The sequence below is a fragment of the Aquarana catesbeiana genome, linkage group LG03, assembly GCF_042186555.1.
Source record: "Aquarana catesbeiana isolate 2022-GZ linkage group LG03, ASM4218655v1, whole genome shotgun sequence".
NCBI lineage: Eukaryota > Metazoa > Chordata > Amphibia > Anura > Ranidae > Aquarana > Aquarana catesbeiana.
The window spans coordinates 562,220,825-562,247,875 of NC_133326.1; the positions used below are offsets into that span (position 1 = coordinate 562,220,825).

Sequence of the window (27,051 nt, forward strand, 5' to 3'; positions counted from 1 at the left end):
CCCACCCCCCAGGGGCGACAGCCACAAGACCGCCCCCCCCCAGAGGACGGGGCGGGACCCCACACCCAACCCCAAACGCCATCCCCGTCACCCCACTGAACAGGAGCAAGGGGACTCGGCGAGTGAAGAAAACTTACATACAACCTGGATAACCATCAATGGGGGTTTTGTCCCCATCCAAAAACCACCTGCCCTTTACCCCCCACCCCACCAGGACTTAAAAGTAATTTGTTTGTGCCTGATGAATCCTCTTCTCCATGAGGACCATCAGCAATGTAGAGGTGGTACAGGGGGCAAACTATTGTCAGTGACCCCTCAGGGAGTTTCATGTGGGGTGGTCCACGCCCAAGACCACCATCTCACAGGTGGGGCAGTCTACCATAGGGCAATGGCCCACCCTGCAAATCTTCAGTCAATTCAAGTGGGCAGAGGGATGGTAGGGGGACATCCTCCAAAGAAAACAGCTGAAATTTTCCAGTTAGGTTGGAAGGTAGAAAGGAAAAGGGAAAGGAAAGAAATTGCGCTCGGTGTTAAATTTAAAAACTAAAAAAACGTGAAGTAAGTCCTGCAGCTAAACACAATAACCCCAATACAAGGGCAAACAAAATGAACAAGAAATAAAAAAGTGTAGCGCTGGACTGATAAAACGCATGTATTACTATATGCGAGTGAACTGAAAAAATGCATATGTTACTATATGCGGGTGAACAGGACCTTTATGTGTGAAATAAACAAATAATAAATAAAGACCATATAACATTTGATCTAAAGTGGTCCAGTGTCCATGTGCATGTATAGTAACACTAGAGATCAGTCAAGTGCACCAACATATACTAAAAACGAAATGTTGATATAAAAATAAATATAAAAATTAGTGAACTACAAATAAGTAAGAGTGAACCAATGTGACAGCAAAAATTGAGTGAAAGTTAACAACATCAACAGCAAACTTATAATCACTAATGATACTGATTAATCCTAGTGTTTAGTGATTCCAATGAAAAAGGAACTGAAATAAATCAATAAACAGTCCCAAAAAAAACTAATTATGAAAACAAGTCCCAAAATGTAGTGACAAAATTTGGTTCCACCGCGATTGTTGCCCACCACCAAAGGATAAAAGTTGGAGGCTTACCAGACAGCCTGCGACCACCCTTAATCAGGGGGGTCAAAACAGGCTCAGTAGAGATGTGTGGATCCAGAGGATATCCTCGCCAGTGGTCTCCAGGTGCTCTCCAGGTGTCTTTATGGCAAGCCAAGAGGGGCTTCCAAGTGGGGTGCAGCCCGGACGATGGTCTCCAAATGTTCTCCAGGTATCTTTATGACAAACCAAAAGGGGGCTCCCAAATGGGGTACAGCTAGGTCTCCTCTGCTGCCTCTTCCCGCAATGTCTTCTCTCTGCTTCTTCCTGACTCACCTCTCACTACTACAGTGAGAGGTGAGTCAGGAAGAAGCAGAGAGAAGACATTGCGGGAAGAGGCAGCAGAGGAGACCTAGCTGTACCCCATTTGGGAGCCCCCTTTTGGTTTGTCATAAAGATACCTGGAGAACATTTGGAGACCATCGTCCGGGCTGCACCCCACTTGGAAGCCCCTCTTGGCTTGCCATAAAGACACCTGGAGAGCACCTGGAGACCACTGGCGAGGATATCCTCTGGATCCACACATCTCTACTGAGCCTGTTTTGACCCCCCTGATTAAGGGTGGTCGCAGGCTGTCTGGTAAGCCTCCAACTTTTATCCTTTGGTGGTGGGCAACAATCGCGGTGGAACCAAATTTTGTCACTACATTTTGGGACTTGTTTTCATAATTAGTTTTTTTTGGGACTGTTTATTGATTTATTTCAGTTCCTTTTTCATTGGAATCACTAAACACTAGGATTAATCAGTATCATTAGTGATTATAAGTTTGCTGTTGATGTTGTTAACTTTCACTCAATTTTTGCTGTCACATAGGTTCACTCTTACTTATTTGTAGTTCACTAATTTTTATATTTATTTTTATATCAACATTTCGTTTTTAGTATATGTTGGTGCACTTGACTGATCTCTAGTGTTACTATACATGCACATGGACACTGGACCACTTTAGATCAAATGTTATATGGTCTTTATTTATTATTTGTTTATTTCACACATAAAGGTCCTGTTCACCCGCATATAGTAACATATGCATTTTTTCAGTTCACTCGCATATAGTAATACATGCGTTTTATCAGTCCAGCGCTACACTTTTTTATTTCTTGTTCAGGTTGGAAGGTAGAAATCAGAACACTGTCATTGACACCCCGAACCAAATGGCCAAGAAAAATGAACTGCACATCATGAAGAAATGGAACTTATCATCCGTTATTAGCTTGATGGAATCTTTGGGCCTGCAGATCACGCAGCGCCTGGGATCCAGATTGTGAATGTTGTGATGCTTGAGGAGGTTTACGAGGGGGCCTAGAGGGACCTGGCTGAGAATTGGAAACTTGGGCATCAGGTTGAGACAGAGGAATGTCCAATTGCAGATCCTGGAGATGTTGCTTTAGGCCTGATGGAGAGGTGGCATGGAATTGACGACCCTGGTGGGAGAAAGAAAGCTTAAAGGGGAACCCCCATCTGTATTTGATCTGATTGGATTGTAGAACTTGAAGATAAGGCTTGAGACCTCGTCTTCTGGCGATGGTGACCGGCAAGAGGTCCGCAAATATTTGAAGGTGGTTGCCTTGGAAAGAGATATCCCTTTGTTCTCGAGCAGCTTGTAATAGCTTCTCCTTGGTTCTATAATAGTGGAATTTGATAATAACGTCCCTTGGGGGACCTTCGGAAGGCTTAGGGGCCAATGACCGGTGTATGCGGTCAAACTTTAGCCTTTCCACCGGGATCTCAGGAGCCAGTTCTTGGAAAAAAGCGGTGGCTGTTCCTTGCAGGTCCATGATCGTTTCAGGAAGACCACGGATACGAAGATTATCCCTGCGGGCCCTGTTTTCCGCGTCCTATAACTTATCTCTGAGAGCATCCAGTTCTGCGGACATTTTGTCCACCTCCTCTTCATGACCCTCCAACACGGTGGTAGCCAGGTCCATGCGGTGTTCTAATTGGTTCGTACGGTGGCCTATCTCTTTAAGGCCTCGAACCAAGTCTGAGGAAAGCTTACGGGAGGCGGCCGTTATCTCATCTCTCACAATGCTACGGAATTTGACTAGCAGAACATCAGGATCAGTAGGATGAGGACTTGTGCGCTCCATGGGGAACAGATGAAGGCTTTCAGCAGGGGATCCTTGTCCCAATTCAGAAAATTGTGTATCATCATCAGGTTCTGGAGGCTCGGGCTCCATTTTAGATCTGCCTTTGCCTGGGGTCGGGGATTTGCTGCTGCTCTGCTTGTTTTTTAGCTTGTTTTTTGTAGAGCGGTACATTACCACTTGCGGCTCCAGGAATTCCTCTGACCTTTGTGGTAAAGTAACCTCCCCCTCATGATTTCTATGTCAGATTAGGCCAGGTATTTGTTTCCGACGGCGCGGAGTGAGGGAATCAAATATCCATTTCCTTCGCTCACGCGTATGCCCCCCTCTCGGACAGTATCTTACATAGCAAAAAAAAAAAAGGGCTCCTTTAAACTTAATGAAAATTGTTGTTCAGTAGTTCTTTAAGCCTATGTAGTGATTGTAGGGGGGTGGTTAGTTATAGCAAATGATTATTAAAGATTCATGCTAAAAGTGGGCAGCCAAGTCACAGTAAAAGAAAGAGATTTTGAGAGTCCCTGGAGTACCAAGATGGCCGCCTCCCTCCAGGAGTAGGCCGAAGCCGGGGGCTTTCCTAAGGAGCGACCGCCAGGTGTGTAAAGACCGCTCTATTGAGACCCAAAACCCCCAGCCAGGGACAGATGCCAGTACTCAGAGGGACAGGTGCCCTTAGGCTTGACTCAAGAGGGACGATAGTACTCACTGCGGACCAGGGGGAGGCCTGTGGATCTGCTGCTGAGGCCAGAGGCCTCTAGGAAACAACCGGCCGCAGAACGGAGCGAGTTCTCACTCCGTTTTTCGGTTCTTTTTGTTGCCGTTTCCCTCCGGAGGTGGGGTATCCTACCGCAGAGGTCCGGGTGCACTCTCCCTGGGTGGATGGCTGCCGAAACAAGTGAAGGGGCGCCGGACGGATCCTAGGCCCCAAGATGGCGGGGGCCGCCACACTTTCAATGCCTCCGGTGCCGTTCCCGACCCAGGTGGGCAGAAACTAACCCCCTGTAGCAGGCTGGGGGGAGTCCAAGCTTCTTAGGGTGTAAGCCAGGGGCTTTCCAGGGCAAAGATGGGCTGTGGATGGCGGTGGATTAGCCTCGGGTCTGAAGGGCTCACAGCTACACGTCTTCACAGGTTGACTTATATTTTGTTTCATTGGTTAAAAATATCAAAATGAGTGTTCAAGTACAGATGACGAGGTTACTTAACACTGCAGTAGTCTTTCACAGTTCATTTTATAATGTGGTCATAAAAGATGTCAAAATATGATATATGGATAGAAAGAAACATAGATAATGATGGTTACCTGTCCAGAAAGCCATTCCTTAGTCTGATCGTAGTCTATGTGCATTGGAATGTGGTTCATCTGTGTCACCCACACAGACCAGTTACTCTCTATGAACCTAGAATATAATAAAATACCTTAGAATCATATTACCATTGCCTTTGCAATTCTATCATTCTTTCACTTAAAGTGGAGGTCCACCCTTAAAAAAAAAATTGCATAAAAAAATTCCTAAAAAAATGGAGGAAAAAAAAAAATTTTGGGCTCACCTGAAATGGCTGTTGCTAGTCAGTCTTCCTAATCTGCCTCTTCCTACGCCGCGGTGATCTTCAGTCTTCTCCTCCCCGCGTTGTCTTCTGGGGAATGGGGAGTGGTGTGTTATGGGAACTGTGTGTGTCTCACAACACATCGCGTCCCATTCACAAAGCGCTGCGCGACTCGCGCATGCGCAGTAGGAAACGGGCAGTGAAGCCATAAGGCTCCACTGCCTGTTTCCCTTAGTTAGGATGGCAGTGCCGGACCCAAGAGCCAAAGGAACGGGTTGGCCTCGGGCGGCCGACATCGCGGGCACCCAGGACAGGTAAGTGTGCTTATTTAAAGTCAGCAGCTATAGTGTTTGTAGCTGCTGACTTTTAAATTTTTTTTTTCCCGGCCGGAACCCCGCTTTAATATATTAAAATCAAAGGAGGATTTGTATCCTAAAAGAGATACTCGCCTAGGTGGATGCAACATCGATCAAATGCTGCATCTGTCCACCACTGACTCTAAGACCAAGAACTGAGTGATCGCTCAGTTGTCAGTTTTCACTGAGCAGACAGTGGTGACTGTCCCTTACCAGGTCTCTGTTCTGCTCCTCCAGCATTCACTGGAGTGCTGGGCTGTGAAGGGGTTGGAGCCGCTGGCTCAGTCTCCCACTGAGAGGCTGAGCCAGGTTCCAGTCCAGGCATCTGGGTGCATCCCAACATTAAAGTCGGGATCCAGAGCCTGGACAACAGACTGAGTGATGTCAGCCAACAGTGGACTTTAGCCCCCTGTCAGCTGAAATCAGGTCGCAGGACTGCAAAACTAAGTACACTCCTGTGTCTCACAGGAGAAGCAGGGTCAAAAGAGCTTTATCCCCATTTCTTTTTTAATTGATCATGTATTAAAAAAGAAATAAAATGTAGTGAGTCTATATCAATCTAATTAATAGTAAAACTGAATAGGGATCTATAGTGAAATTTTTTTGTTTTAGATAGAGTTGCTAGGACTTCTGTGAGCAGTGACCACCAATATAAGTGGTTGCTTCTACATTGACCACCAATGTTAGTGGCAGGTCTGTATTTAGATAAATTGGGGTACTGGGCAAAAATCGAATTAGGGCCCTCTTACTGAAATCCCCGCTAGCAAAACCCACTTCATAGGGTATGGAATACCCTGCTCCTTTGTGTTTTTCTACCTTTCTGATTTAATCACCTAACATTTAAACATATTTTTTTCCATAGAGTTCAAATTTTATAAACTTGAGCATAGTACACCATAGGAATGTTTAATTTGTGGGATGCTTGCTTTTATGGCAATATTTACTGGGGTGCTTGATGTTAGATTACACCCATATAATCTCCACCACTACATTTTACAGTTCAAACTAAAACTTTATGCATACTTTTACATACATATATCTATCACTTTTTTTAACTTTGTTTTTCATAAGTTTTACCTACTATCACCACAACTAATGGACCTTTTTATCTTTTTTTCTTAACTCATACATACTTACTGGCCACTATATTAGGTATACCTGTTCAATTACTTGGTAACACAAATTGTTAATCAGCCAATCACATGATTCAATGCATTTATGCATCTAGATGTGGTGAAGACAATTTGCTGAAGTTCAAACCGAGTGACTTTGTTGTTGGTGCCAGACGGGCTGGTCTGTATTTCAAAAACTTCTGATCTACTGGGATTTTCCCACACAACCATCTCTGGGGTTTACAGTGAATGGTCAGAAAAAGATAAATTATCCAGTGAACAGGAGTTGTGTGGATTCCTTGTTGATGTCAGAGGTCAGAGGAAACTGGGCAGACTGGTTCAAGATGACTAGGGGGCATGTGCGCACTGCGGGGGGCGTGCGCGCGCCCCTGCTCGCTCCCAGAGCCGATGCGAGTGCCCAGCAGTCTCGATCACTGCCGGGCTCCCGCGATTGCTCGAGGCACACGGAGAACGCGGAACTGTGTGTGTAAACACAGTTTCCGGTTCTCTGAGCAGAGAACTGACAGATCATCTATTCATACAGAGTATGAACAGCGATCTGTTATTTTCCCTGCACAGTCCTCATCCCCCTTCAGTTAGAACACAAACTAGGACACACATTAACCCCTTCACTACCCCCTAGTGTTAACCCCTTCACTGCCAGTGACATTTTTAATCGCACTGATCTCTGTATTATAGCCAATGGTCCCAAAAATGTATCAAAATTGTCTGATGTGTCCGCCATAATGTCGCAGTCATGATAAAAATCGCTGATCGCCGCCATTACTAGTAAAAAAAAAAATTATTAATAAAAATGCCATAAAAACTATCCTCTATTTTGTAGACGCTATAACTTTTGCACAAGCCAATCAATATACGCTTATTGCAATTTTTTTTTTACCAGAAATATTTAGAAGAATACGTATCGGCCTAAACTGAGGAAAAAAAAAAGTTTTTTGTATATTTTTTGGGATATTTATTATAGCAAAAAGTAAAAAATAATGCGTTTTTTTTCAAAATGGACGCTCTTTTTTTGTTTATCACGCAAAAAATAAGAACCGCAGAGGTGATCAAATACCACTAAAAGAAAGCTCTATTTGTGGGAAAAAAAGGACGTCAATTTTGCGACGCAGTGCCGAATCGCAAAAAGTGCTCTGGTCTTTGGCCAGCCAAATGGTCCGGGGCTGAAGCGGTTAACATTCAGAGAAACACAAAAAGGAGGTTATGATTAGTTGCTATTGGCAACACGTACAGTTACTGTATCCCACACTATTTCGATCATGAAGGATTTCTAGCCACAAATAAAACTGTACTCACTACCAGCTTCTTCCGCTGGACAACAAAATAGAAAATGTACCACTGAAAGTACAGGGGGAGCAGAGCTGAGGGACCAACTGCAAAACAGAAAAAAAGAAAAAAAAAAGAATTTCATGCTAGATAGGGACTGATAGGGACTGAGGCATAATCATTGAACTGCTGTGTGCAGGTAATGTACTGTATGCATACTCACTCAGGAAGAAGTACTTGTGCTGGTGATTATATGGCATATATTTCTTCTTTTTAATTCCAAGCTGTGGATGAATCAAACATTATTATTATACAGGATTTATATAGCGCCGACAGTTTGCGCAGCGCTTTACAACATGAGGGCAGACAGTACAGTTACAATGCAATTCAATACAGGAGGAAATCAGAGAGCCTTGGTCGTTAGAGCTTACAATCTAGGAGATACTAATAAACTGCAAATCTCTTGGTAGCCATGAGAGGATAACATTAATTATAACATATATATATATATATATATATATATATATATATATATATATAACATTATAACATCAATTATAAATAATCAAATCCACTACTACAAAAAATCTTGTATCCTAAGTTTGTATAAATAATGTTTGATTTAAGAAAATCGTAGTATTCCGGAATCCTGCCCTGGTATAGTTGTTAATTTTGGCTTGGTAATTAAGATAATGATTAACTGATGTTTAATATTTGTAATGTTAAAGTTTTTAAAAACTGAATAAAGAATAAAGTTAAAAAAAAAAAAAAGAAAATCCTGCCATAAATCAATTCACCCAAAGTGCAGACAAGGATGGGTGCTCTCCACCACCAGTTTCACAGGCTGCTCATCTCATATAAGAGGAAAATCAGCAGTTGTCCCCTCTGAGGAAAATGATGACACCTGGCATATTATGGATACACAGACTTCATTAGGTAAAAGGCTCCGTAGCCTCCCTGGCGGTTTTCCCGAGTGTGGCTCGGAGTTAAAATTCAGTACCATTAGCGGTAACCCCGAGCCACACTCGGGATCGCATTGCAGGATCCCGGGGCGGCGTTACTTACCTTGTCCCCGGGATCCTGCGATGTCACCCGCAGTGTCCGAGGGCTCCGTCCTCCTCCGAAGCCTCTCCGTGCCAGGCTCCGTTCCCTGCGAGCGGCGCGACGCACGGGGGCGGAGCCTGGCGGCAAATTAAAAAAAAAGTAAAAATCATAACACGTACAGTACTGTAATCTTACAGATTACAGTACTGTATGAAATGATTTCACATCCCTTTTGTCCCCAGTGCTTTGGCCCAGTGCAGTTTTATATGATATATACTGTTCTTTCTGCCTGGAAACTGGAGATTGTCCATAGCAACCAAAAAGTGTCCCTTTACGTCAAAAGTGGCTTTAGACCAGCTAGAAAACAGCGATAGTAAATTAGAACACTTGCAGAATTGAGCGATAGTGAATTGTGGGGAAATTTATTTTATTACTATTTTTTTTTTTTTTTTTTAATTATTTATTTTTATTTATTATATTATAATTTATGTTTTTGTGTTTCAAACTTTATCATACCCGGGATATCTACTAGACTTTGGTTTGGACAGATTTAAGTGTGTTATTGTTAAGATTTACAGACCTACAATATAAAACGCCAAATTTCCATGCAAAATAATGGTACCGCTTTCAGCACATAAAATCCGAAATAATCATACCGCCAGGGAGGTTAATAGGGTTCCAAGAACCCCCATCGTCTTACCCGATTGGATTTTATATGTAAGAGAAAAGTAACATCTAGTGCTCTCTGTTTCCAATAATTTAATAATATAAAGGTAATAGATACACTTACAAGTAAAGCACAATCAGCTTGTGCAAACTGCAAGGCATTGCAAACATCCATGGCCACAGTGTGACATCAGTACGTAAGCTCCGCCCCCTAAATGCGTGTCGTCAGGGCGTTGACTTCCTCAGTAAGGGGTGGAGCTACACCTAGTACACATGTGAACGGCTTGTTAGCAATCAATCACGCTACCCGACCAGATATGGTAGTGTACAGTAATGGATCACTAAAAATTCACTGGGGACATGACAGAGCGCAGGTTACCTCATACATACTGCCACAAATTAAGTACAAACCGGGGCCTACCCACTAATGTACCACACCAAAGCCATCTTTACAAAGATATGCTATTGTAATGAATGTGTTGTTGTGGAGCGGAGTTTTACTGTTCTCTGTTAGGGATGAGGGCACATAATGCCTTTACTATGTCATAGGTTAAAAATTTTAAGCATCAGAGAAAGAGAAAAATCATTTTCATGTCATCATTTTCCTCAGAGGGGACAACTGCTGATTTTGCTCTTATATGAGATGAGCAGCCTGTGAATCTGGCGGTGGAGAGTACCCATCCTTGTCTGCACTTTGGGTGAATTGATTTATGGCAGGATTTTCTTAATCAAACATTATTTATACAAACTTAGGATACAAGATTTTTTGTAGTAGTAGATTTGATTATTTATAATTGATGTATTTATGTTACACATGTTTTGATATATTTATTTAGTAGCGCAGCACTGTTTTTTGGTTATATTTCTTTGTAGCTGGAGTGAAATCACTTTAAGTGACAGCAGCTACTACAGTAGTAATTTATTTATTCACAGTATTTGAGATTGCGCCAAGTGTTATTTTGCACATTTTTTGTAGACATGAGAGGATATCTGAACATTCCCATTTCATTATAAATCAGTGAGATAATCAGATCTAAAGCTGGATACACATTATACAATTTTTGTTATTCAATTTTCTTTACATTTACCTTCAACTACCCTGTTTCCCCGAAAATAAGACCTAGCGTGATTGTCGGTGATGGCTGCAATATAAGCCCTACCCCCCAAATAAGCCCTAGTTAAAGTCCTTGTAGGTCTTATTTTCAGGGTAGGGCTTATTTTCGGGGAAACAGGGTAGGGCTTATTTGGGGGTTAGGGCTTATATTGCAGCCATCACTGACAATCACGTTAGGTCTTATTTTCGGGGAAACAGGGTATGCCTGGTTGCATACAATTTGAAAGTGTTTAGGTTTGACCTCATATTATATATATGGTTTTGGTAAATCTAAAGGAAAGTTGTACAAGTGTATAAAAATTGTATAGTGTGTAGCCAGCTATACAGTATGATCTGCTATTCTTGAATCTAAACATTACAGGTTAAACCCACCTAATATGATGTCACAGATGATCTACTGCATGCAGTCTGAGCACTCTCATCAAGTATACACATGCTAATTCTGTGCAGGGTAAAAGGTAACTGGATAAATGCTGACACCTGTGTTTTAACCACCTTAAAACCCCCCCCCCCAGGCCAAAGCTGACATTTCACACTTAAGCCTTGTACACACGATCGGATTGTTCGCCACCATAACCGTGAAATTTTGTCCGAAGGGCGTTGGCCCAAACTTGTCTTGCATACACACAGCCACACAATTGTTGGCCAACAATTACGAACGTAGTGACATACTACGTGGTTTTTCAGCTCTTTAGCGCCACCCTTTGAGCTCCTTCTGCTAATTTTGTGTTGGTAGAAGTTTGGTGAGTGTTGATTCACGCTTTTCATTTCGCACTTTTCATTTCACGCTTTTCAGTTCATTTCTGAACGGCCGTTCGTCAACCAGACACATGTTGGGGAATCGGAGGAGATAACGTGTTTTATTATTATTGGCCTTGGAGTTACTGCAGCTGCTGACTTTTAATAATCGGACACTTACAGGTCCCAGGGTCCAGCGATGCGTGGGAACAAAGCCCCGCTCGTCTCCCCCTCCGCTCGGCGGCGCCGGCATTGTAACTGGTGGCGCCCGGCTGTGGCTACACACCCACTGAGCATGCGCGAGCCACGCCGCGCACCGTGACTGGCCGCGCAATCATCTGGGACCTGTCACATGTCCCAGATGATTGCCTCCCTTGCTGCGCCGAGGCAGATTACGAGGGACCCCCTAGCAACAGGCATTAAAGAGGTGAGTGAAAAAAAAAACATTTCACCAAATGTTTTTTTTTTTTTTTTTTATGCACATTAATGATTTTTTTTTTTTTTTTTGGGTGGAGTAGGGCTGGGAGATTTTCTAAAAAAAAAAAATCTTCAATTTTCTTACAAAAAACTTGATTCACGATTCGAATCGAATTTTTTTTTTTTTTTTGGACACCGCGCCGGTCCTGAGGAGCTGTGGGTAGGAGTTTTTAGGCGAGGCCTCGGCTTCGGCCTAGTCCGCGGCGTCCGGCCTCGTGGACTAGCCCGAAGCCGCGGCCTCAACTCGTCCCCAGGAGCGGTGCAGTGTCAGCGAATCGAGTTTTTTTTTTTTTTTTGGACACCGCGCCGCTCGCGGACTAGGCCGAAGCCGCAGACTAGGCCGAAGCCGCAGCCTCGCCTAAAAACTCCTGCCCGCAGCTCCGCAGAAGCGGTGCGGTGTCCAATAAAAAAAAAGACTCGATTTGCTGACACCGCGCGGTAAAAAATAAAAAAAAAACGATTTGCTTAAATTTTGAATCGATTTGACCTCTCAACTTGATTCAAGATTTAAATCGATTTTTTCCCCAGCCCTAGTGGAACTCCACTTCAAGTTCTATTGGCAGAAAGCATGTCTAATTTTATTTGTTTTCTTTTTTTAATGCACAATAAAAAAAATTGTGTAGAATAATACTTGGCTATGTGTTTTACTTCAATGACAGTTTGGGAGTAGGCAGTTACATTTAAAAAAATACAATGTAAAATTAACAAGGGACACCAACATAGTTGTATCTTTGATCTTAAAAACTTCGGGATAATGGTGTTGTGGTAAAAAAAAAAAAAAAAATCGTTTGCAATAACTCCATCAGTATCACCAGCAAAGCAGCTTCATTATTATCCCATTAAAGAAGAAGAGAATGTACGCTGTATTTCAAGATTTCATAATTTGCCACGTCACGAATGTTAATTCTCCATTGCGAATACTAGTTTACAAGACCGACCGCTTCCGGCTCGTCCTTGCTTCTGAACATGCGTCTTTGTACTTTGGACTTTTGTCCAACGGACTTGTGTACATACGCTCGGAAAATCCGACAACACACATTTGTTTGTGGAAAATTTGATAACATGCTAGCTAACGTGTCCGCTGAAAATCCGACAACAATTGTCCGCTGGAGCGTACACATGGCTGGATTTACCGCCAACAACCTGTCATCGAACATTTACCGTTGGAAAGTCCGATCATGTGTATGAGGCTTTACATGTAAAAATCTGCATTTTTTTGTTAGAAAATGACTTAGAAGCCCCAAATATTTTTTTTTAAAGCAGAGACCCTGGAAAATAAAATGCTGGTTGTTGCAAATTTTTATTTCGCATAGTATTTGCGTAGCGATTTTTCAAAAGCAAATTTTTTGGAAAAGATAAACTTACATAAATAATAAAAATAAATGAATTTTCCTGAACACTAACAATATAATACCCAATTTTTGGTAAAATATAAAAGATGATGTTATGTCGAGTAAATAGATACCAAACATGTTATGCTTTAAATTGCGCACATCTGTGGAATGGTGACAAACTAAGGTACATTACATTTTCCATAGGCGATACTTTAAAAGCCTGTACAGGTTACCAGTTCAGAGTCACACATGAGGTCTAGGGCTAGAATTATTGCTCTCACTCTGACTTTTGCGGCGATATCTCACATGTGTGGTGCAATCACAGTTTATGTACGCATGCAGGACCTACGTGTGTGTTCGCCTTTGTGTGTTCGCATGGGGTGATGAGGGCGCTTTAAATTTTTTTACATTTTATTATTTATTTTATTTAAATGTATTTTTTGCACGGTACCTTTATTTGTATTTTTTTGGGTCAACTTTATTGCTATCACAAGGGATGAACATCATAGCATGGAACATGACAGGTCCACTTTTTGGAGAGATCTGGGGTCTATTAGACCCCAGATCTCTCCTCTGGCCTCCAAAGCATCTGATCAAACTGAGATTGCTTTGATCAGATGCTGTACAAGCCGATAACAGCTTGCACACAAATAAACCAAAACTGGAAGAGACTAAACTCTCATTACTTCCTGTTTCTGATGCCAGATAAGGGGGGGGAAAGAACTTCCGTTCCTTCCATTCTTCTCAGTGTATGTGACCCCACTGGCTGCATCAGTCCCAGGTTCCCTGATGGAACAGGAGAGCCCATGAAAGGAAGAGGGAGGGGGAAGGATCCCCTTCCACCACCCATAGGGATCAAGCAACTTTATAGCTTTTTACATTGTTCAGAATTGTCAGCTGTAAAAAACAGTACTGGTGTAGCGTCACATATGGTGACCCATCACATTTGGCTACCCGCTGGACTGCCCATGCGCGATGCCGCCATATGCGTTTCAACACTGTGGCGATCTGCGATTGCGCAGAATTTTGTGACCACACCCCTGAGTCCAGGTTCAAGCCCCACCATCCAAGTGGACATAGAGTTAGATTACAATTATGCTGAGCAAAGTGAGGCCGTGCCCGAAGCGTGGCGAGCGGAGCGAGCCCGCGAGGGGCCCTGTGGCAAAGTGGTCTTACAACAGTGTTGGAACGCATATGGCGGCATCACGCATGCGCACTCCAGCGGGTAGCAAAATGTGATGGGTAGCCAAATGTGACGTGACACCGGGATTATGGTTGTAGCTGCAACCATGGTCCCGGTATAACCACCTCAATACAAGGCAGTGTATATACATACAGCAGTACTGTAGTGGTTAAGTGGCTGGGCAGCATTTGCATTTGGGAGCATTATGTCACAACACTAAAGCCAGGTCCATGGGAGAGAAGCCGGTGATGTTTTTTCTGACTAAATATTTTTCTGCATCAAGCTATTTTGTTAATGTAGTATACATTATATCGGGCGTGACCTAGCGGTGTCTGGAAGTGAGGATAGCGTGTCACGGGTGGAGAGGATTAGCCTGAGACTGTCCAAGCAGTGGATGTACGAGATAGAGGACGGTGTCTCCTCCTGAACAGTGACAGACTGATTTATACTACTTTGCTTTTTTAAATTTTGTATCTTGTAAGGCCCCTTTCACACGAGGTTGCCCATGTATGGACTGCCGATCCCCACTGAGCAGCTGGATAACAGGTCCGTCTCCGCTCACTTTGCAGGGACGGACCTGTCATCCTCTATGGGGAGAACGGATGAAAATGGACCACCTGTCCATTTTCATCCAATCCGATTCTCGAGACGGATGGAAAATAGCGTTTCCATCTGTCTGGATTTCACAGACAGGATCAGATTGGATATCGGCAGAAGACAGCGGACATGTCACCGGTGACATCTGCCGTTCCATAGGAGTACATGGAGCATCCGATCAGCTCCGTCTGAAAAACTGACAGACAGACCTGATCGGAAAGCCTGTGTGAAAGCAGCCTAAGTGTAATCATAAGGGGGGTGGTTGTTCTAAGACCCCATACACACCATACATCTTTTGTTGTCTGGTTTCCTTTAGGCCCCTTTCACACTGGGGCAGTTTGTAGGCGCTATTGCGCTAAAAATAGCACCTGCAAACCGACCCGAAACAGCCGCTGCTGTCTCTCCAGTGTGAAAGCCCCGAGGGCTTTCACACTGGAGCGGTGCGCTAGCAGGACGGGGAAAAAAGTCCTGCCCAGCAGAATCTTCGGATCGGTGAAGGAGCGGTGTATACACCGCTCCTTCACCGCTCCTACCCATTGAAATCAATGGGGCAGCATGGCTATACCGCCGGCAAAGTGCCTCTGCAGAGGCGCTTTGAGTTGGTATTTAACCCTTTCTCAGCCACTAGCGGGGCAGTTTCACCGACGGTAAAGCGCTTTACCGCCGACGCCGCCCCCACCCCAGTGTGAAAGGGGCCTTAGATTTACCAAAACCATGTAGTGCAAGGGCCTGCCTGATTGTATACAAATTGAAACTCTTAAAGTTTGACCTCATATTATATGGTTTTGGTAAATCTAAAGGAAAAAATCTACAGAAAATTGTATAGTGTGTATCCAGCTTAACAATAACAATAAACTAGTTGAAACGAGATTGCGCTATGTGGAGTGTCTCTCTTTCTCATGTGATCAACCACCCATGGAGTGATGGATTGAACGGATGGAATCCTGAACAGGCGGATGCCCTTGAGCTTTAAGGCTTCTATATTTTAGCAGTCTGATGAGGGTATACCCTTACAGGGAGAGTGACTCACGAGGTGCGGATTTCTCTTATGGGACTTTATGAGCTTCACTCAGACCCCATACACACTTTAGATTTTCTGCAGATATTTGTCTTCGGATTAACCAAAACCATGTGGTGCAAGGGCCTGTCTGATTGCATACAAATTGAAACTCTCAAGCCTTGTATACACGATCGGATTTTCCGATGGGAAATGTGTGATGACAGGCCGTTGGCGGAAAATCCGACCGTGTGTATGCTCCATTGGACAATTGTTGTCAGATTTTCCATGGACAAATTTTGGAGGGGAGGTTTAAAAATGTTCCTCATATTTTCCGAGCATGTGTACACAAGTCCATCGGACAAAAGTCAAAAGTACAAACACGCATGCTCGGAAGCAAGGACGAGCTGGAAGCGGTCGGTCTTGTAAACTAGCGTTCGTAATGGAGAATTAACATTCGTGGCGTGGCAAATTATGAAATCTCGAAAATGCAGCACACAATTCTCTTCTTCTTTAATGGGATAATAATGAAGCTGCTTTGCTGGTGATACTGATGGAGTTATTGCAAACAAATTTTCAAAGGCTTTTTTTTCTAGTGATATCAAGAATAATATTATTATGTTTTTTTTTTTTTTGGGGGGGGGGGGGGCAAGTTACCACAACACCATTATCCTGTGCTTTTTAAGATCAAAGATACAACTATGTTGGTTTCCCTTGTTAATTTTACATTGTATTTTTTTAAATGTAACTGCCTACTCCCAAATTGTCATTTGAAGTAAAACACATAGGGGGTTATTTACTAAAGGCAAATCCACTTTGCACTACAAGTGCACTGCAAGTAAGTGCAGTCACTGTAGATCGCTGTAGATCTGAGGGGAAGTTCTGAAATGAGTTTAAGCTCTGCTGATTTTATCATCCAATCATGTGCAAGCAAAAATGCTGTTTTTTATTTTCCTTGCATGTCCCCCTCAGATCTACAGCGACTGCACTTCCAAGTGCACTTGTAGTGCACAGTGGATTTGCCTTTAGTAAATAACCCCCATAGCCAAGTATTATTCTCCACAATTTTTTTATTGTGCATTAAAAAAGAAAACAAATAAAATTAGACGTGCTATCTGCCAATAGAACTTAACCAAAAAGTGCATTCTGTGCATCCAAAAATATAGAAAATATACCAAATCAAATCATTATTCAACCAAAAAAATTATGTCAAAGCAATAACTCCAAGGCCAATAATAAATAACACGTTGTCTCCTCCGATTCTGCAACATGTTTGGTTGACGAACAGCTGTTCAGAAACGAACTGAAAAGCGTGAAATGAAAAGTGCGAAATGAAAAGCGCGAATCAACACTCACCAAACTTCTACTAACATGAAATTAGCAGAAGGAGCCCAAAGATTGGCGCTAAAGAGATGAAAAACCACGTAGTACGTCACTACATTCGTAATTGTTGCCCAACAATTGCGTGGCCGTGTGTATGCAAGACAAGTTTGGGCCAACGCCCTTCGGACAAAATTCCACGGTTTTGTTGGCGAACAAGCCGATCGTGTGTAGGAGGCTTAAGTGTGAAATGTCAGATTTGGCCCTGGGGGGGGGGGGGGGGCTTTAAGGTGGTTAAAAAACAGGTGTCAGAATTCTTCAGAGATCTTTTAAGTGGCTGCTTTTATATAATATATTTTTTAAATTGTTTTATTCACCTGCATAGGATTGTAGTTGTACCCAACAATAAGGGGTACTTCAAGGCACCATAGCGCTGAGTGTTGCGTGAAGGCCGTTTGTTTGTTTGTTTAATGTAGTATACTTGTTAAACATGAAGTCATGCATTTGTCTAAATACACTGATGAAATACATATATGTGACCTTTTTTTAATCCGCTAAAGCAGTGGTTCTCAACCTGGGGGTCGGGACCCCCTCGGGGGTCAAATGACAATTTGCCAGGGGTCACCGAATCCTGGGCTGTTCCTGAAGCGCGCACTGCTCTCCCAGGCCTTTTTTCGTGGCCGCCCAGCTGAGCTGTTCCTGGAGCCCACGGCCACCCCCTCAGCCTCTTCGCAGCCGCCCATTCAGTTCACAGCATGAATGGGGGGCAGAGACTAGAGGTCAGCTGACTAGTGAGGAATGAAGTGGGTGGGGCTGGAGGAGACCCCATCTCCTGATTTCGGCATCGTTGTCACTGCTGCGAGACACCACAAAGTCGGAGACAAAGTGAAGCCGGAGTCACAGTGAGTAACACTACCTGTGATTATAGCTGCCATTAAAAGTCCCCACTACAGTTCTCAGATCAGCAGATGACCTTGATCAAGAGCACCTAAGTTGGCTCATCAGAACTCCCCCCAGCACTGCCACTAATCCTAACCCCCACCAGAACTGCCACTCATCCCATTCCACCCCACCAAGGAGTAAGAGAAGGAATAAAAATAGAGAATACATGGAAGGGAGAGGAAAAGGAACAAAGAAAAAGGGAGAGATGAAAAAAGGGGAAGGAACAAAGAAAAAGGGAGAGAAAGAATAAGAGAACAAGAAAGATGGCTAGAGAGGGATGGGGGACAAGAAATTAGCATAGAGAGAGATAAAAGGGAAAGAAAGGAAAACAAAGAGAAAGATGTAATGTACCAGAAGGGGTTTTAATACTGTAAGAGTGGAAGGGACTCGGGGATCGCTAAATGTCTGTGGGTTAGGGGCGCAAATTACTTGTCTTGCTTTGGGTGCTGACAACCCACGCTACGAAAATAATTTTACTGTTAGGTGTCCCCACAACTTGGGAAATTTTATCAAGGGGTCACGGCACTAGTAAGGTTGAGAACCACTGCGCTAAAGGATTTATGATTCAGTCCCTTCAGTCTTGTGATCTAAGCGCCCCTGTGAAACAGCACAGCCAAGTCAGTGACCTCACATTTTCTCTGCAATACAGTTTATTCAACCGCCTATCTAAGCCATTGAATGGACAATAAAGGAGCAGTAGCACACTGATGAAGTAGCCCTGTCCTCACTCCGTCAGTAAGCATGCTCAGAGTGTTTGCCTGTGCCCTGATTGGCTCTCAGTCAAGCCCCACCCACTCACAGTGTGAATGCTGATATGCAGGGGCTTACAACAAGTTAGTATAAAGATAGATTAAGGTATAATATGCATGTAAGAAAAAAATATACACTTTAGATACATAGCTGAAATTTGTATAGATTTCAGTTTTCAACTTACTATGTTATCGCATTTACTATTCCTCCTGCTTAACCTCTACTATATGTCCTTACCTCCACTCACAGCTTCTTGCCTAGTGCAAATAAAGCGGGTGCATATTAATACCCGGGTCCTTGCGGAAGCAGTTGGGTTTGGCATGATGCTGGAAATGCAAGTGATTCCACCAGCTGGCAGGAGCACCCTGTGCTAGGAAAAAGGGGAGATTACATATAGAAGGCATATAAAAACAGTAGCAGACAGAGAGTGTTTGAGATGGGGAAGCTCATAAAACAATGCAAACAGCATACACAGAAATGATATACACTGACAGCAATGAAAACAAGCTAAGGTGATATTACAGGCATACTTACCTGCTCTGAGCAGTGGTTTTTGCACAGAGGAGCTCTGATCTTCCTACTGGTCCCCTGCCGGTGCTCCTGGCCCCTCCCTCCTGTCGTTTTTTTTTTCAGGGGTTGGGCTTGGCCCCTTAGTTCCAGTAAAGGGAAATCTTAAGGTGTCAGCATACCAAGACATTTTGGACAATTTCATGCTCCCAACTTTGTGGAAACAGTTTGGGGATGGCCCCTTCCTCTTCCAACATGACTGCACACCAGTGCAACAAGGCAAGGTCCATAAAGACATGGATGAGCGAGTTTGGGGTGGAGGAACTTGACTGGCCGTCCCAATACTTTTGACAATATTGAATTATTAATACAGTCATATAGTTTATATAAATCTGATTACCGATCACACCAACCTTCAACTGTCTGATCACAAAATGGTGTACTAGGTGATTCCACTTTGACTTGCTGAAAACTGACAGGTGGCCAAAGTCATGTTGTAGCCACCCGGCCTAAGCCTGAGAAAGAATGGGGAGAGGGTGTTAATCAACGTCAAATGTGAATAAAGACATACTGTAAATTTTTTTAACTAGTTGAACTAGATGAACTTGTGCCTATTTGCAACCTAACTATGTAACTGATGACTTAGGCTGGATTCACAGCAGGGGTCCGGTGCGTCCCAGTTCTCCATTTCCTGAAACTGACCAAAAGACACCAATGGCGTCCCTAGGGGGGCCAGAGGGGTCCTGACCCCCCCAACATTATGCTGTGCCCCACCATGTGCCCCAACCCCCCCCCCCCCCCCCATTAAAAAAAAAATATTTTTTTTTTACAAAAAGGCAATGTCTAAGAAGCGGGGGGGGGGGGGGGCATCCCCTGTCTGCTCCTGCGGGTGATTCCTCTGCTCACTGACACTGCATAATGTGAACGCTCACACAACTACGGCCGCCCGATCTGCTCCTTCCCCTGCATCCTCATTGCAGGAAGGACTCCACCAGGACTCTCAGTTACTGAAAAAACAGACTGATTTCTCCCGTCCTTAGGACAGGAGAACCAGCCTGTAAATTCTAAGAGATGCCAGACCAGCGCTGTCAATAGCAGGGGCAGGACAGCAAGAGGAGGCTGGGGAACCCCACAGTGGCAGAACACCAGGGCCCGGTGGCAAGACAACCTTTGCAACCCTGATAGTTCTCCCACTGCTTTGGACCCTTATATTTTCTTGGTATGCTGGTGACATATATCTCTTGTTTTCTGCCACCCTGGGGGGGGGGCAATACAGTAGGAAGGGAGCTCACTGCAGAACATGTGAAAGGGCTGTTGTGGGATCGTAGTAAAGGGCCCCAGTATATATATATATATATATATATATATATATATATATATATATATATAATTGCATTTTATAGTTGCCCCCCTACTTTTGTCCCTGTCCCCCCATGTGCCCCCCCTAAATATGAAAGCTGGAGACGCCACTGGACACATAGGGCTCCTGTGCAAATTCACACTGGAGCCGCTGCAGAGATATGTGAAACGGCCCCATAGAGGGCCTGTCAAATCTCCTGCTATTGCAAATTGGGTGCGGAGAAACCGCATCCAATATGCAATAGTGTGAACCCAGCCTTAAAGTACAACCAAAGGCAAAACTTTTTATTAGTTTTGGATAGAGTGGAGAGGCATTAGAACACCTGTCAGGTTCTTATTGCTCACAATAGTATATAAAAAAAAAACGTATGATCAATAAATGTAATAGTCATATACTAAAACAGCGCTAATGTTGAGCACATATAAACGAAAAGATAATGTGTGGCCAACTTCACACAAAAAAGTCCTTAGGAATAGTGAAGTACAAACAGTGGTTCAGAGAGTGTTTAAAGTAGATCCTATAGAATGTCACAGCGTGCACCTTCCACCGATCACTCCAATTCCACCATGCGTGAACACACTCCCCTCAGGGGATCAAACTCACCAGAGCTAAATCAAATAAGAGCCTCCAAGGGAAGAAAATCTCTGGGCCAAACTGATAACACTTTTCCAGGAGATAAGTAGATGGTAGGGCTCCAAGAAGGATCATAAACAAGAGAAAGCGCATATAGCGTAATTCCGTTTATTGATAAAAAAAACCCAACACATCATACATCCCCCATCAATATATACGTACTAGACAAAGGCAGTCATAAAGCAAAAGGAGTGAAAATCACCGTGCACTGCACCGTAGGACCTCCAGTCATCTTGTCTCGGCAATCAAGGAGTGAAAGAATCACTTCCTCGTTCCGGGTCTGACAACGATGGAACGCACGCGTCACTTCCGGCGTCGTGTAGGTCACGCTCCGATGCGTTTCGTCATATCCGGACTTCCAGGTTCTTATTGCTCTCTGTGTCGGTTAGGGAGATTCACCCTCTCTATTTGTCCTGTTTACCTTTATCATTAAGGCTGGGTTCACACCTCTGATGGATGTGGCTCGCAGCAGGGGTCCGGTGCGTCTCTGTTCTCCGTTTCAGGGACTAATCAGAGAAAAATGTTCGCCTGAATTTGGCCCTTAAATGGAGCCAAAGACGCACAACGTTCCTGTCGAAGCCGCTCCGCAGCTGCAATGGAGATATGTGAACCGGCTCCATAGAGAGCCGGTCACACTCTCCTGTCATGCGAATTGGATGCGAGGAAACTGGCTTCCAATTCGCATATTTTGAACCCAGCCTGAAAGTCAAAGTAAAAGAATACCCCAAATTTTGAGTAGTACCCATAAAATTAATAGAGGGGAAATCCTCTATTGGGAACACTAGTTTTGCTGACCTGGGGGGCCCCAAGGGATTCCCCTAATTCAGGGATTTCCTCTCACTTCCTGTTTTGGCTATGGGACAGGACGTGAAAGGAATTTATGTAGTAACTTATGAAGGAGAATTTGTTCAATCTCTGTGTATCACCTAAAGCCAGTCATTTTAATGGGTATATGTAAGGGTTTACAACCACTTTACTGCCCAGCTATACTCAGGGCTGGATCTTCATCCCTGCAGTGTGCAAGCATACAACCTTGGGCCAACAAAACAGGATCATCTCTACTACACAACATATTTTTTTTTGGTTTGGAAGATGACTGTATTTCTGCTAATAATGGGGGGGGGGGGTGATTTGGATAACAAGGAAAAGCAGCCTATTTGCCTCTGCTGTCTGTAGGCCTAGTATGGCTAAGGGAAGATCCAGCCCTGGCAATGCTTTGTCCCTCCAATAATTCAGTATACATTCTATGACATCCTTCCCAGACACACAGAGATAGACAAAGTTTTCTTTAGTTCATTTCTCAACACTGACATATGCAGAATGCTTCTTCCATTTCCTTTTGATACCAGATGGGCGGGGGGAGGGGGGAAGTTCCAGCTACAAACCCAAATGCATATTATGGGCTTCTTTTTACTACACAATGACTGATGAAACTGATAAAAGAAAGATGCCATATGCCACAACTACCATGTCATAAAAAAAAAACTCCCACCCTGCATTCTACTAGTTTTGCTAAAAGGAAACCTGACATAAAAAGCATTATGTGGGATGCCACAGTTGACCCTATGAAAATGCCAGCTGCCTGGTTGTCATGCTAATCCTTTGGTCACTGACCTGCAACATGTATACAGTAAGGGAAGTCAGAAATCCTGATCTACCTACTTGTTCTACACCAGCAACTCAGAAAGTATCAAAGCATTTGTAAAGTCAACTTTGTTATTTTCTTTTAAAGTGGTTGTAAAGACTGAAGGTTTTTTACCTTTGTGCATTCTATGCATGAAGGTAAAAAACCTTCAGTGTGCAACTCCCCCCTCAGCCCCCTCTAATACTTACCTAAGTCTGATCTTGATCCAGTGATGTGCATGAGACTCAAGGCTCTCCCGGGTCTCTCCCTCCAAATTGGCTCAGATACAGTAGCAGGAGCCATTGGCATAGTATAACTACCTGCTCTGTGCAGTGGTATTGCACACAGTGTCCCCAATTCTCCTCTTCTGGGGTCCCCTATCAGCGCTCCTGGCTCCTCCTCTTCTCGGTGTGCCACCAGAGGAAGCTGCTTTCTCTGGTGGCTCACCTGCGGGCTCGATCTCGAACTGTGCTGCTTGCATCAATAGACAAAGACAGCAAGGCTTGACCTGCCCTTCACTCCCTCAACACAGGATTTGACTGACAGCAGTGGAAGCCATTGGCAAAGCCTGTGAGAGCAGGGAGAAGAGGAGAGAGCTGCTACAGACAGGCACAGAGCTGGATTGAAATCGGGCTTAGGTAAGCATGAGAGGGGTGGGGTGGTCGAGGGGGCGATACATATGCTGAAACATTATTTAACTAAATGCAGGGAATACATTAAGGTAAAAATTTTTAAGGATTACAACCACTTTAAAGACGGATGAGCAGATGGAGACACTAGTTTTTGTAGCCTGGGGGGCTCCAAAAGATTCCTTTAATTTTCAAGGATTTCCTCTCACTTCCTGCTTTGGCTATGGGACAGGAAGTGAAGGGAAATCTCCCTACCCTAATGGGACACAGATGGCAAAAAAAACTCACAGGGGTTATAATCCTTCCTTACTCTATCCAAAATTAATGAAAAAAAGCTTTGCCTATACTTCTACTTTAAATTTACCACTGAAAGTGTATTTTTTTAGTCCTGTTTGATAAGTGCACAAATATCAGTTGGTCCTGCCAGAAATCTTGTAAGCTGATTACTTCCTTTACTTTCTGCCTGCATTGACTGTTATCAGTTAGCACTGTGCCTAACTAGTTCAGTGGCGTTATGGACCACCCCATGTTTAGGAGAAGAGCAAAGGAGGAAATGTTCTGTAGTCCTGTCCTAGAATGACAACGCTGCTCCTCCATACATACAATATAGCGAGTAAGCATTGTCACCCTAGGACAGGAAGTGTTGATGGCAGGATCACCAGGTGAATCATACACTTTAAAGAATAATTTCAGGTATGGATATTTTGTACATATTTACATTGGTCCAGCTTGGACCAATGTAACTATGTACACTATATTACCAAAAGTATTGGGCCTGCCTTTACACGCACATGAACTTTAATGGCATCCCAGTCTTAGTCCGTAGGGTTCTATATTGAGTTGGCCCACCCTCTGCAGCTATAACAGTTTCAACTGTTTTGGGAAGGCTGTCCACAAGGTTTAGGAGTGTGTTTATGGGAATGTTTGACCATTCTTCCAGAAGCACATTTGTGAGATCAGGCACTGATGTTGGACGGAAAGGCCTGGCTTGCAGTCGCTTCTCTAATGCATCCCAAAGGTGTTCTATCGGGTTGAGGTCAGGACTCTGTGCAGGCCAGTAAAGTTTCTCCACCCCAAACTCGCTTATCCATGTCTTTATGGACCTTGCTTTGTGCACTGGTGCACAGTCATGGTGGAACAAGAAGGGGCCATCCCCAAACTGTTCCCACAAAGTTGGGAGCATGAAGGTGTCCAAAATGTCTTGGTATGCTGACGCCTTAAGGGTTCCAATCCCTAGAAGTAAGGGGCCAGGCCCAACCCCTGAAAAACAACCCCACACCATAATACCCTCTCCACCAAATGATTTGGACCAGTGCACTTAATATTGAACCCTATGGACTAGGACTGTGATGCCATTAAAGTTCACATGTGTGTAAAGGCAGGCATCCCAATATTTTTGGTAATACAGTGTATATACCATACCTGGCCGATGCCCAGGAAGCTGGATATCACTGTAGTAGACATTGCTACAGTTATTTCCACTTGCTTCAGGTCCCCTGTTGAGTGGCCTGCAGCATTCTCAACGTAGGAGGTTGACCACTCGGCACAAGCACCATTAAGAAAATGTTTTTTAATATATGAATGAATTCAAATTGCTCTCTGATGAAAAAGGCGGAGAGGCGGGTAGGTGACATAATGCTCTTCACCTCGTCCAATCAGAATATGCTTTGCATTCATTCAAAAAATGCAAAGCATACTCTGAACAGTGTCTTTGCCAAGTAAATGCCCTCCTGTGTTCAAAATGCAGCAGGGCAGCCACTTGGTTGGAGACCCGGAGGGAAGTGGAGATCACTGGGGTCTCTACTACAGTGATTTCCAGCTTCCAGTGGGATCCTACAGGTATAGTATATAAATAGTTACATTGGTACAAGCTTGATCAATGTAACTATGTATATAATATCCATAAATGAAATTCTACTTTAGGTTTTAGATTTAGTTGCCATTTCTGCAAACAACCAGGGTGATTTTATGTTACAAAGAAGCTATAACATTTGCTCAGCACCTGATAATTTACATGACAAGAACACGCATGTGGGAGCTTCTGAGATCAGAGCTGCTTTCCAAAGTCTGCAATAACTCCATACTACTGAATGATCACTACCTGAACAGTGCCTGGGATCAGAGATGTGATCAGGAATGGGATGAGTGAAGGACCAAAATAATACAGATTCAGCCAGCCTAGTACATCCAGCAGCAGAATGTGCAGAAGAACACCAAAAAAAAGTAAATTATTGGGATTAAGGAGATCCATCTGTTCCACGGTGGATCGCAGTGTGCGGAAATCCTCCACCATAGCTGCCTGTGGGAGAGAAAAAAATCAAACATCAGCAATGCTAAAGGGGGGGGGGGCAAATTACAGGGCAGAGAAATTCTATGCCAGGGAACATGTGGACTCCTTACATTCTTGCTGGGCTCCACACAAGGCTGTCCAGGCGCCAGCTCCCCAATCAGCAGGCATTTCATATGCTTCTGTACTAACTCCTTATTAATGTGGAATGCAGTGAACGGGTCCTGAGGAGTAAGAGAGAGAAAGGGATACAAATAGTTTTAATTTTTCTAAATCATCTGATAAAGTTTTTATATATATATATATATATATATATATATATATATATATATATATATATATATATATATATGGTAAGGTTTAATTTATACAAAACTAATGATAATTTGCTCTATCTCAACTCTTGTGAATAAATCTTATGTGCAGTCAATAAGTTGCTGCAGGCATCTACATGCATTCCTGCAAACACTAATAGATTCATATAATAAAGGATGCCATACTACTTATTAACACCTATCTATATACTGTATGTGCATTAAATCTCAATTTACCCCAATAAATATGACAATAAATAAATCCTAATTAGGAAAGACTATATCAGCGCTACCAGAACAACAATAAACAATGGAACACTAGCTGCGGCAGACACCGAACTGGTCAAACCACACCAACAATAAGTAAATAAAAATCAATATATGGTGTTGCACTCTAGTGAAGAAATTACTACCTTAAATAAAGCGCTAAATTAGTTAAAGTGCTATAAAGAGTGACATTGCAGGTGCAAAATTGTATAAAACACATATATAATGACAACTTATGTGCAGATTTGCATAGAAACACATAAAATTGCTAAATAATCATATAACCTTCACGTTGCAAAAAAATGCATATAAAGTGACATTGCTTGTTCAAAATTGCATAGAAACGCATTAAAATTGCTACATAATCGCATAACCTTCAAATTGCATAGAATAAAAAGGTGCTAATGCTGACAAAATATGAGGTAGAGTCCAACAGTGCAGATGAATAGAAAAAATTATAAAATAAAATGAAAATAAGATGCGGTGAAAATACAGTCTTTCAGTGCATAGGTGATGTGAATCCTCTTCAGTGTATAAACACCTCAGGTGTGCAATGACTACCTTACCTTACCGCTGTAAGGTAACAGCGTGTTGTAACAAATGGTGGTGGTCAGTAAATCCTCCAATGGCTCGCCTCCGATGTTCCTCTTGTGTGGTAATGGCCAGGGGAAGCGTCAATGGACTAGATATCCTAATATGCCTTGGTAGCCTGATGTATAGTCTTGATATATAATGATAGGTTA

The 27,051-nt window shown here is 43.3% G+C and overlaps 1 pseudogene; it reads right to left on the reverse strand.

The window, feature by feature from the left end:
• The window catches only part of LOC141134001 (acyl-CoA (8-3)-desaturase-like), a 40,518-nt pseudogene that overhangs the window by 12,571 nt on the left and 896 nt on the right, over nt 1-27,051 (reverse strand).